Here is a 12,120-nt window from a genome sequence, read left to right as displayed (position 1 = left end):
GGGTTTTGGTCTAACGGGTCACACTTTGTTTTTACAGTGAATTAAATTTCGCAATATTGCAAAATTGTTCACGTACGTTGAACCCATAGGTACTTAATGTCTTTGACAACCTCTAGTGAAATTTTCCAAGCAATCTTTTTGTAGAAAATATTAACCTTTTATTACCCAGTTTAATAGGGCTTTGGAATCATTTTTGGAAAAATGGGTTAAACAGTCACATAACGGTGGGATTCAACGGGTTTAAAATGTTCTACAAAAAAATGTATAATTGCCTTTTACTAAAAATTGTCTATGACAAAATTTAAGAAAAATCAATATTTGTACTGGATTTACCATATTATTTAATATGGCATTTGATCAATATTGCGAAACTTTAATACACTGTAAAAAAATGTGACCTGGTAGACAAAATCCCAGTTGGAGTTTTACTATTATATATAAATACTTTCAATTGGTTTGGTTTTGGCTCGAAATTTGCTGTCGCACAGTATAATCTGAAATTGGCAAGGTCAGGTTAGATTGGGAGAGGTTAGCCAGGTTGCTTGAAGATCCATTGTTATACCTGCATTTGATTTCCATCCCCTAACTAAGTTGCTTAATCCACTTAGGTCTTTTTAAGAAGGTTCCAAGTCCCTCCAATGACACATGTTGCAACCTTCCCAGGTCTTTAAAGAAATTATCGCCAAAATATTTGACATGGCTTCTTTGAAGTGCAGGGCATTCACAGAGGAGGTGTTGTACCGACTCAATATCTTCTTCATCTCCTTAACTCCTGCAGGAGTCATAGGCGCGTGAGGACGCTGATAGCTGCTCTGTTGAATCCAAGCAGATCTCTTTTCCTTTTAAGAATTCGTTTCGACCATAGCGCTTTGAATACCCTGCAATGAGTAGTCAGAGACGACCTACTATTAGTTTCCGCGATTATACTCAAGTCAATCGCAGTGCATGTTCGTTTAGAGCAATGCTTATGTCCTCCACCACTCAATGAAGTTCCGCTCAGAGCCTATGCTTGCACACTCATCCACTCTTTAATTTCCCTCCACGCCAAAGTGGCCGGGGACCAAACAAAGTTTGCTGTAGTGTTGTTGGAATTGGGGATATTGCGCACTAATGTATACTAGGAGTATATTTTGCCTCGAAACTATTGGGTTGTTCGGACAGTAGTTTCGTTTTTTCCCGACAGAGAATTCAATTGTTAATTTTTCATAGCTAACTTCATACTGACGTCGCATTGTCATTTTATGTTTTGACAGCTGATATTGCAAGGCTTGTGCGTAAATAAGTTCGATTGGTTTTACGCAATAGTTTTTGATCGGTGCCCTTTTAAATATGGAGAGCACTAAGCAGCATTTTCGTCATATTTTACTTTTTTGCCATTGAAAAGGTAAAAATGCTCTTCAGGCCAGAAAAAAATTAACCGATGTGTATGAAGAAGATTTGTTGTCAATACGCCAGTGCTAGAACTGGTTTGCAAAATTTCGATCCGGCAATTTTGATGTCGAAGATGCACCACATTCTGGAATGCCGTTTGAAGCTGATAAAGACGCGATAAAGGCATTAGTTGATGCAATTTATCGAATTTAACTGTTTATGACCACCTGAAATGCCTAAGTTTAACCTCAAAGCTCGATATCTTGGTTTCCCATGTCCTCACGGAGAGAAATGTGTGCCGTCGCATTGACGTCTGTGCTTCACTCCTCAACCGTCACGAAAATGATCGATTTTCGAAGGGCATCACTACTGGGGACGAAAAATGTGTTGCATATAACAATTTCAAACGCAAGAGATCATGGGTCAGAAAAGATGAACCGGCTCAAAGCGTTTCAAAAGCCGATATCCATCAAAAAAGGTAATGGTGTCTGTTTGGTGGGATTTTAAAGGAGTCTTTTTTTTGAGCATTTTTCGGATAACATAACAATTAATTCGGATTCTACTGTCATCAGCTGGACAAACTGAATGATGCACTTCAGCAGAAGGGGCCAGAATTAATCAAAAGCAAAGGTGTAGTGTTCCTCCAAGATAATGTGAGATCTCATACAAGTTTGGTCACTCGCCAAAAACTTTCACAGCTTGTATGGGATATATTGGCACACCCACCATATTCTCTAGATCTGACCCCTTCGAATTAATATTTGTTTCGGTCACTGCAAAATGTTTTAGACGGTAAAGCCTTTACCTCAAAGGAACACATCAAAAATCACCTGGATCAGTTTTTTGCCAGCAAACACCAAAAATGTTATGAGCGTAGAATCATTCTACTACCAGAAAGATGGCAAAATGTGTTGAATCAGAGTGGCCAATATATAATTTAATTAAATATTTATTCATTACACGAAGTTTGTCTTTCATTTTCAGCACAAAAAAACGAAATTACTTTCCGAACAACCCAATAAGTTCCTCACGAATATCAATTACAGTGAAACATCTCTTGGCTGGTTGTGTCCATCTTAGTTTAAAGAGGGTAACTTCTTCCGATGTATAAGCTTTGGTGTAGAAAAAATGTCCTGTCAAAGGTGGTGTCCGTTAGAAGAGGCTTCACTGTATATTCGAAATCTTATGCAATGCAGGCCTCTATCCGACGTAAGAGCCTATTTTTTCTATACTTTCCGTATAGTCTGAAAATTTAATACATCGGTTTTGTAAGATCTAAACTTAATTACCTTCCAGCTGGAGGTCGCGTCAAGCTGCCCATATAGGACTCTTCGCTAGAGTTTAAAATATATTCATTGCTTTTTCTCTCCATTTGTTGAACTTTATAGGGCCTTCAGCATCCTAAAAGTCCTTAGGAGTAAGGAATTTTAAACCTTTACCTCTCTTGTTCGCCTTCTGAGTAATTCAGACAACTGTTCCACCTTTTTAGAGTGATAACTTTCTATGTTCTCAAACGTAATCAACGTCGGATCTTAATATTCTATGCTGGAATTCCAAAGTACAATAATTCCTACGTTAAATGATGTTCCCGACTTGGACCCCTGCCTGCCTTGTGTGGCTGTCCAAAACCTAGTATATGATGATTTCAAAATATTATGAAGTGATTTTATGCTAGGCTATGTTGGCTGGGTCATGTCGTCCGAATGGATACAAACGCTCCGGCTCTGAAAGTATTCGATGCGGTACCAGCTGGTGGTAGCAGAGGAAGAGGAAGGTCTCATTTGCTTTGGAAAGATCAGGTGGAGAAGGACTTGGCTTCACTTGGTGTGCCCAACTGGCGCCGGTTATCACGAGAAAGAAACGACTGGTGCGCTTTGTTAAACTCAGCCAAAGTCGCGTAAGCGGTTATCGCGCCAATTAAGAAGAAGAAGAAGTTCTATGCTATACAGTCGATAAGATTTTTGTTCATTTAGCTAAAAACCAAATAAATATTTTTTCTGTATTTTTCAGTAAATTTCATTCCAAATCACTTCTACACGTGAACTTCAAAAAATTGATCAACTAACCTAGAACTCACACACACCAATCCCGGAAACGCTGAAATTTCGGTATCCTATAATATCGGAACTACCAACACTAACAAGTGTGATGCACGTACACACCCACACAAATCCACCTTTTGCATATATAAATTTAAATGTATCTTTTAAGCGTATTCAAATGCAAAACCACCAAGTTAGTGAGTCAGAAAAAAAGCAAAAAGGTGCGAAGTTATGAAAATCGAAAAAAATAAATAAATAAATAAATGCAAAATAAGCAAGCAAAGCTGATAAAAACAATGAAACAAGAACAAATACATACTTGAGATGGGCACACAACTGCGCCCTGTCTTCTTCCATTTCTCTGACCACCGACTTTTCTTCCTCTTTTTTTCACCTTCATTTATTTCTCAGCGCTGCAAAGGTGTTGAGCAACGGCGTTGATGTGTTTGTCGGCTCAATGCGCGCTTATCCACCATAATCGATGGCACAGACTTACCGCAGCGCCCTTTGTCCACTGCAGCAGCTTCGCTGGGTGCCTTAATAAGCAACACAAACAATACAACGGACATGGGTCGGCAAGCGGCGACCACCGCACACAAATTGTCTGTGAGTGTTGAATATTAAAATCGGTCTGCACCAACTCCGCCAGGGTGCAAGTGGTGGCGATGTCTTCGGTGTGAGAATTGTTGGCATACAGAATAAGCGGAAATGATTGGCCAAGTTGTGCGCGAAGGTGCTGATTCGCACCTGGGCACTCAGTCTGCATGCGAAAGTGCTTAGGCTTATTTGCGCTATGCCTGGTGTGATTTTATATATGGCAGGCATATGCATGTGTGTGTGTTGGGTATTTGCTAAGCAAACAGATTGTGTGCGGTCATGTGTGTTTGACTTGCAATATCGCTGGGCAACATGAAGTTTCGGCGTTTTTAGAAGAATAAGCGATTTAAAGTGCATGGGCGAGCAAGTTAAACTTTTTAAAAATTAAATCGAATACCTCAATTTGGGTATTAAAAAAATGGCCTTTCAGACAGCTTTAGCTCAACTTTTGAATTTGTTGGAGTGCTCTGAAAATCATCACTTTTTATGCTGAGCATGTTGCGATTATAAGACATAAATGAGTTTCCTGGGCATATTACTTTTCTTTTGTTTTAACGGGGTGGAGGGAGATGCAAAATATTATATTGCACCAGCTTTAAGAAAGTAGTATATTAACTTAACTTAACTTGACGGTGAGTAGATGGCAGTTGGTGAATGGCTGGCACTCACTGAGGGAATGTGTACAGCTCTTCAACACTTTGTTATAAGATAAATTTTAACATTACTTTACGATGGACTTTTTCGGATTGTCACCAAATAAAATTGAAATAAATTAGCTGCATAAGTCAATTAGAATACTTAAATATAGGTGTCATGCGTAAGTTAGTTAAGGGCATTTTAATGCCGAGTTTTATTTAAATAGAATTACCATCTATTTATTGTAAAAAAAAATTGTATTGTTTTTATTTATAAAATTGACTTAAAGAGAAAATCTTGTAAACTAATTGTAATACACAAATCTTTAAATTTTAAGTAACTTGAATGGGTAACTCAAATAAAATACTAAGCTAAAGGTGTCAGGCAAAAAGGTTTAAGGAAATTTTATTTAAATAGGGCAGCCATCTCACTAAAATATTAAAAATTACACCGCGTTACACACATTCTGTCCTATGAACCAAATATACTTTTTCGGAAAGGGGATAAAAAACAAAAATAACGTGTATCCGCGATTTTCATGTGCACGTCACAATGTTTTTGTTTTTGTATTTTACCTATAACTTTAAACGAGCAATTCTTGTATGCATATCTGTATAGCCACACGATCTCAGGATTAGCTTAACGGATTTGAATGAAATTGGGCACACAGATAGTGTATCACATTTCTAGACTTTTCACCTAGGTGATACCACTGACAATGTTTCACAGGGTTGCCACCTGTTTGAAATTAAAAAAAAAATTGCATGAGATATGCCGATGTGGGTATCAAAAGAAAGGTATTTCACTCCGCATTACAATAGAGATATAAAACCCCGAATTTTTTAATTAATTTTATTAAATTAAAATTAAAAATTGTTACATTAAAAATTTTAATGCTTTTAAAGAAACTTAGGCCTTTTATTTTTGCGTTTGTAAGCATTTGTGTCAGTATCGCGACAAATAGACCAACTGTATTCGCCAAGCATATGCGTAATGTCTTGTCCTTTAAAGCGCTTTTCAATAGCCGCAATGTCCTGATGGAACCTTTCGCCATGTTTATCGCTACAAGCTCCTAAATCACCAAGGAAACAATCTAAATGATTGTGAAGGAAATGGATCTTTAGCGACATTAATATTTTTTATAATTGTCAGCTCGTTTGTTGCCAAGAAACTGCTCAATAACGGCAACTGTGCTTTCCATGCACGTTGTTCGATAGCATTCAATTTTGATGAAAATTCATAACTTGCAACTATTCTTTTTATCTGCGGACCACTGAAAACACCTTAAATTATACACATCATTAAAAAAATAAAGTTACTAAAAGCCTTCGTAAAAAAATACCTGCATGAATCTTTGCGCCGCTCAGTTTCGGAAAAATATTCCGCAAACTTGCAATCGCCTCGCCCTCACGTCCCGTTTTTTAACAAAATTTGTTACGACACCGAGCTTATTGTGTAGTGATGAAAAAATGATTTGAGATGGCTGCACTAATGGTAGATTTTCTATACTTTCTACGCCTACTTTGTAGCATGTTCGCGGCTTCCACTTAAATTCAGTGTAATGCTGATCTCTTTTGCGACCTTCCCATGTACACAAAAAGCACTGCTGGGTTGGAAATCCACGCTTAACACCCATGAGTAATCCGACCACTTTTAGATCGCAGCATATTTTCCAATTATGCTCTTGGTAGTTTATCAGCTGTAATATTAATTCCATGCCTTCATATGTTTCTTTGAGGTTGGTGGCATATGCGATTGGGACAGCTGGATGTTTGTTACCGATATGAAGGAGCACTACTTTAAGGCTGTTGACCGATGCATCGATGAAAAGTCGCCATTCTTCTGAAATATGAGGGTAACCAATTTTTTCAAACATCGAATCAATATCACAACAATAAGCCAGGTTTTTTTCCCGATCTTCGTGCAATTTAAAAAATTCGTCATATGGAATACTGCTACGTCGATCACGAGCGGCTGTTATTTTAAAATCAGCGGCCACTATATTCCACTGCTTAAAGCGTGATGCAAAGAGTTCGGCTGTTCTCTTTGACAAATTTTCTTCTCGTACAAGGTCATTGAAGTCGGCTTGCTTTACTAAATGCGGCACTGCAGTCCCAAGTTCACTGGGTGTTGGTACAAACTCCGATACATCTGGTTCCCCGCATTTCGCATTCGATGCAAGAAATGTTGATAGCATTGTTGGTGCTACTGTTGGTTCTCCATCCCTTAATTCGGGAACATCATCAAAAATCTTCATTGAAGCCGCTATACGTTCTTCTGGTGAGAACAGAACCGCTGGAATAACCGATTCTACACTAGCGGAGCGAATTTTGTAGCGGCGAAAGTATTGGTACCCTTTAGTTTGAGTAAAAGTTACGCAAAAGTAGCACAGTTCACTGCAGTGCTCCGTACATGGTAGCCAAATTGTACCAGAGCCAGAGTACTTTATTGTTGACCTTCCATCAGTAAACTTGCATAAATTTCTATAGCAATAGTCGCACACGACTTCCGGAGTATACCACGAAATAAGGAACATAAGCAGTCTTGAATATTTTTTGAAACGAATTAACCACTGTTTTCGTAATATTTTTAAAATTTTTACTTGGTGCAAATAAGCCACAAACGTAACAAAAGTTATTTCGTGTCGGGCACTCCATTTTTTGTAAGATGAAATATACAGAAAGACAATTGTCAAAGTATACGTCTCCTAGTAGCGCAACTGTCAGATGATCGGAACTTTCGGAACTGTAACAAACACTCAAACGGCACAGAGTGTGTTGTATGAAACAATAAATTAAAGGTTAATAAGTTGTTTAAAAATTTGGAGTCCCTTCAAGTTATACCGAAAATGTAGAAAAAAAATTTTTTTTTTAGAAAAAAAAAATTCAAGAAAATCTGAGAATTGATAAATTTTGTTTTTTAATTTTACATAATAAAAACATTTCCACGAGTCTGCCTGCAGAAATTCAGCGCGATTGGATCACGGAAAAAGGGTTAAAAATTGAGCCAAAGTGTTTCACACAGGCGGACTACGAGCTCTATATTTTATACATAAAAAAATTCTGACTTGTACATGAAAATCGCCGATACACGTGTATTTTTATTTTTTCTCCCCTTTCCGAAAAAGTATATTTGGTTCATAGGACAGAAAAAAAGTTCGTTTTTGTAACGGAGTGTTATAATTTATTCTTTTCTTTTCTTTTTATTATTTTTGTATTTATTCAGTAATGACTAACAAAATTCAAAACAGTTATTGAAGATAATAATTCAAAACTTTAATGCAAATTCTACAATATTTAGGATTAAAAAGTGTAGTACAATTAGATTATCAGCCTAAGAAACCATTGCATTCCTAAAATATATATAAGTTAAATTTTAACGAGATTAATAATTATGAATCTAAAATATCAAATATATGGGGAGTATTAAGATAATTCAAGTCAGATACGGTTCTAATAGTGGCGCATTAGCATAATGCCCAACTAAAGCCAACGCGAAAAATATTAAAACGACGGAAAGTACTGCAAGGAACATTAAACTTTATTCTTTCTAGAAGGACCGGGCAGTCAATTTCGCCATTAACGAGACCAAAGAAAAATGAAACTGCCTGAGGAGTACCTCTGTCACTTAATGGGAAATGACTAATCAATCGACAGCGAGAGAAATTGAGTGAATGTAATGCGAAACGTACACACATTTTTTAAATCCTCTCCACTCATCTTGTTTATATGAACAACATGATAAGGTCTCCAAATAAAAGCAGCAGAATCTAATTTGGACCGAACAAGCACAGAGTTTAATATCTTAAGAGTATAAAAAAATTAGTTTAGAATAAAAAAAACCTTTAAATCTTTAATCACATCAAACAAAGCAGGGTATGTATAATTAATATGATAATAAGTATTCGATACCCCTTCAGATATTTCAATATTAGATAGACGATTCATATGGCACCATGAAAATTAATTATTCAGCTTAGACTGTGGGCCGGCAGAGCACTAGAATTTCTTATTTCAACACAAACTTTTAGATCATCAGCATAGAGATGAAAATTAGCAAAGGAAAATCACGAACCAATATCATTGGTAAACAAAATAAATAACAAATATCCTTAAATACCTACCTGAGGTACTCCAAAGGTAACAATAAACTGTTTCGAAGAAATCCCATCAATAATACAGAATCCGGTACGCGAAATGTAATCAACTTCAGACCGCTCGCGCAGCTGATGAACGGTTGTTGATGCTGGTTCCAAGCTAGATAAGGCCTTTCAGAACTTTGAAGTGTTGGTTGTCAACACTGACATGTTGTCCAAGATGGACCCAACCAATACTCTACAAAACGCTCATTATTAACCCATCTTCGGCCGCTACAATAAATTCGACATAATTTTTCCATTTCCTTTTTAGTCAGTGCTTAAAGGACCATAATCAAGAAAAATTAAAAAAAAAAAATTCTGACCATCGGTGTTTTAGATATGGACTGGTCGAAAAATCGACCGCTGGTCAAAAACCGTCAAATATATTAAAAAAAATACAACATTTATGAAAAAAATTTAGCAATTTCAATTTATTTCATTTTATTTCAAATACAAATATTTTTTTGTTGTTTTATTGATAGTAAAGTCAGCTTACAAATTTTTATGATAATCGTCAAAACATTTAGTATGTAAATGAATATTGCATTTTTTGCAAGTAAAAATAGTATGTTTTTTGCAAAATTTAGACCGCCGAAATTTGTTTTCAATGCTTCTCATGACGGCGTGTACCCTTTCATTGATCCGAGGAAGGTTCGATGGGCCTTCATCTCCATGTTCGTTTTCATACTCGTCCTCGTCCTTGTCGTAATTCAATAATTCCGTTGTGACTTTGGAACGAAAATCAAATTGTGAGAGTGGTTTTATCTTTTCAATTTTTGCCATCATACAATGAAGTTTCCATGCATTGACCATTGCGTTAGCAAGAGCATTTGTCCATATTGGCCACCACCAGTTTTTTCCTCTCATACATATTCTATAATTTGCCACCGCATTATCATGGAGATCCACACCATGCCATGATTATACTCTTGAATAACTTTTGGCAGCGGGATAGTGATAGTTTGTTTTTTCTTCCGACAATATCTTTTAGTGCTAATAATTGGATTGACTGAGGAGTTATTAGTTATAAAATTGACTACAGCATTATCATTCCACCGAACAGTCAATATTTCTTGCTGATGATCAAGTAGTTGGTCAAATGTTCCTCGTATTTCTTTTTTTTAATTTCTCAAAGGAGAATCGCCCATTCTATTTTCGCGTATAGTACCAATTGCAAAAAATCGACGTTCGTTCAGAGCCTTCATTAGATGGTATGAAGAGAAAAAATTATCAAAGAAAATGATGTGGCACTCAGGGTCAGATACGTTGGCAAGCAAGTCTAAGACTGTTTGTGCGCCTAGACCAATAGTTTTATCCTGAGGGGTTGCTGCTCCCCCGTACAATGAACTAGAAAATAAGTACCCACTTTCAGAGCATAAGCACCATGTTTTAAACCCAAACCGGATTGGCTTTCCCTTGATAAACATTTTGCAGGAGTGGCGTCCAAAGCATGGGATCATATGTTCGTCTATAGAGAGATTATGGCTAAAGACTCCAAACTGCATAAACTTTTTGTTGAGAGCGTCAGTAATAGGACGAACCTTCGCAAACTGTCTGCTGCGTTTAAATTCGTGTTGTTAGCGAGATGGAAAAACTGCTTAATTTTGGAGGTAAGGTGCTAGTGCTGAACTAGAATTTTGGTTCACTAGTAGTGATTTTCCCTGCAGGGGTAGTACCTTTCCTATACCACAAAGATACTCACTTCCATCTCTTTCAATAAGAAAAAAATATTGCTAGATTTTGTTCTATCCTACATGACAGTTCCTGGCCAGAGGTCGATTTCTCGACCACTAAAGTTTACGTCTATGAAACAGTAAAAATTATTGCAATATCGATATGTTACCTTTTTGATTCTCTTAATTTCATCTTTTCTTTTCACAATAAATTAGTAACAATTATTTATTTTTTTGTTTTTCATTATTTTTTCATCTGCACAAAAAACACGTAAAAATAGTGATAATTTCATTCTTTTACAAAAATCTGCCCTGAATCTTTTTTTCTTAAAAAATTATGCTCTTGAAATTAACTAAATTCCAAATTTAAAACTTGTGAAAACTGATCAATAAATTTACATTTAGTTTCTGAGATATTGGAGTCCGAAGTTGGTGGTCGAAAAATCGACCAGCTGCCGAAAATGGGTTAAATAGATTGGGGTGAGCTTCTAGAGATGTTGTTTATCTGGGTATGATCTCTTATATGGGAGCAAAATTATAATAACACGATCTAGAAACTATTACGTACATAGGAAGTTGAAAATCCCGAGACCCGTGGGGGCCGAAGCGCAATCTGAACATAGCGCGGGTTATTGCTCGAATTCAACTAAATTTATGCCGCAGGGTCATTGAAATTTCTCGGATTCATGCCACCATACGAAGCTAAGGCGGACATTTAAATAATATTATATTTCTAAACATACGAAAAAATCAACTTTTTTCCGATATTGAACCAAAAAAACTATTTTTAAAAGATTAAGTCATAAGTAAAACAGCAGTTCCTCGCATTTTCGAAGTCAGCCTCCAATTTCGAGATATGAGCCTTATTCACTGAAGCACTCAAAATTATTCCTAATTTTCTTCTCTGTAATGTCTTTTTTGTGGAATTTTTTTTTTGATGAAAACTAGTTTTTTTTTTCATTTAAAAAGCATTTTTTTTTTTAATTTATATGGAAAATATTTAATTCACCTTTAAAATAACACAAGACAGTTAAACAAGTTTTAAAATATAAGGTTTAATTTTTCGAAAATCTGATATTTGACCCCTATAGTAAAATTTCATTTTGAATTTTAATAATTTTTTACTAAAGCCCTTCTTCGAAGGCCCATATCTTGATTATATATATCTTGAGGCTAATTTCGATAGTCGTAGGTATCACTTTTTTACTTATGACTCAATCTTCAATCAAAAAATATTTGGGCTCCAATAGCCAGCCGAGTACTGTTGAGTGTGATGGCGTGCATGATCCTGTGAAATAGAAAAAAAGTTTCTCAAATAGTTCAAGCACACCTTTTTATTTCATTTCCACATCGACCTGCCCTTTTTGGAAAATACCTTATTTTTTTGGTTTTTTTTCTGTTCGGTTAGTGCAGATGGTGTAGCGGAAAGGTATTGTCTCCATATGGACTTTTTAGATGAAGTGCTTCGAAACTATGAATTTATGTCTTAATTGTAAAGAAAATTAATTTGATTTAAACTCAATTGACTTCTTAAGTAGATTTCGCGTTTGTTTCCGAAAAGGAAATTCGCCTATCTTCTGGATGAGTTCTATTCAGGTAAAATACCTCCCTTAAGTAACAATAATTCGGTTGAAATAAGCAAAATTAAAGCAAAAATTGCCAG

Source organism: Anastrepha obliqua, chromosome 1 (genome assembly GCF_027943255.1).
Source record: "Anastrepha obliqua isolate idAnaObli1 chromosome 1, idAnaObli1_1.0, whole genome shotgun sequence".
In the NCBI taxonomy this organism is placed as follows: Eukaryota; Metazoa; Arthropoda; class Insecta; order Diptera; family Tephritidae; genus Anastrepha; species Anastrepha obliqua.
Note: the sequence above shows the minus strand (reverse complement) of the source record.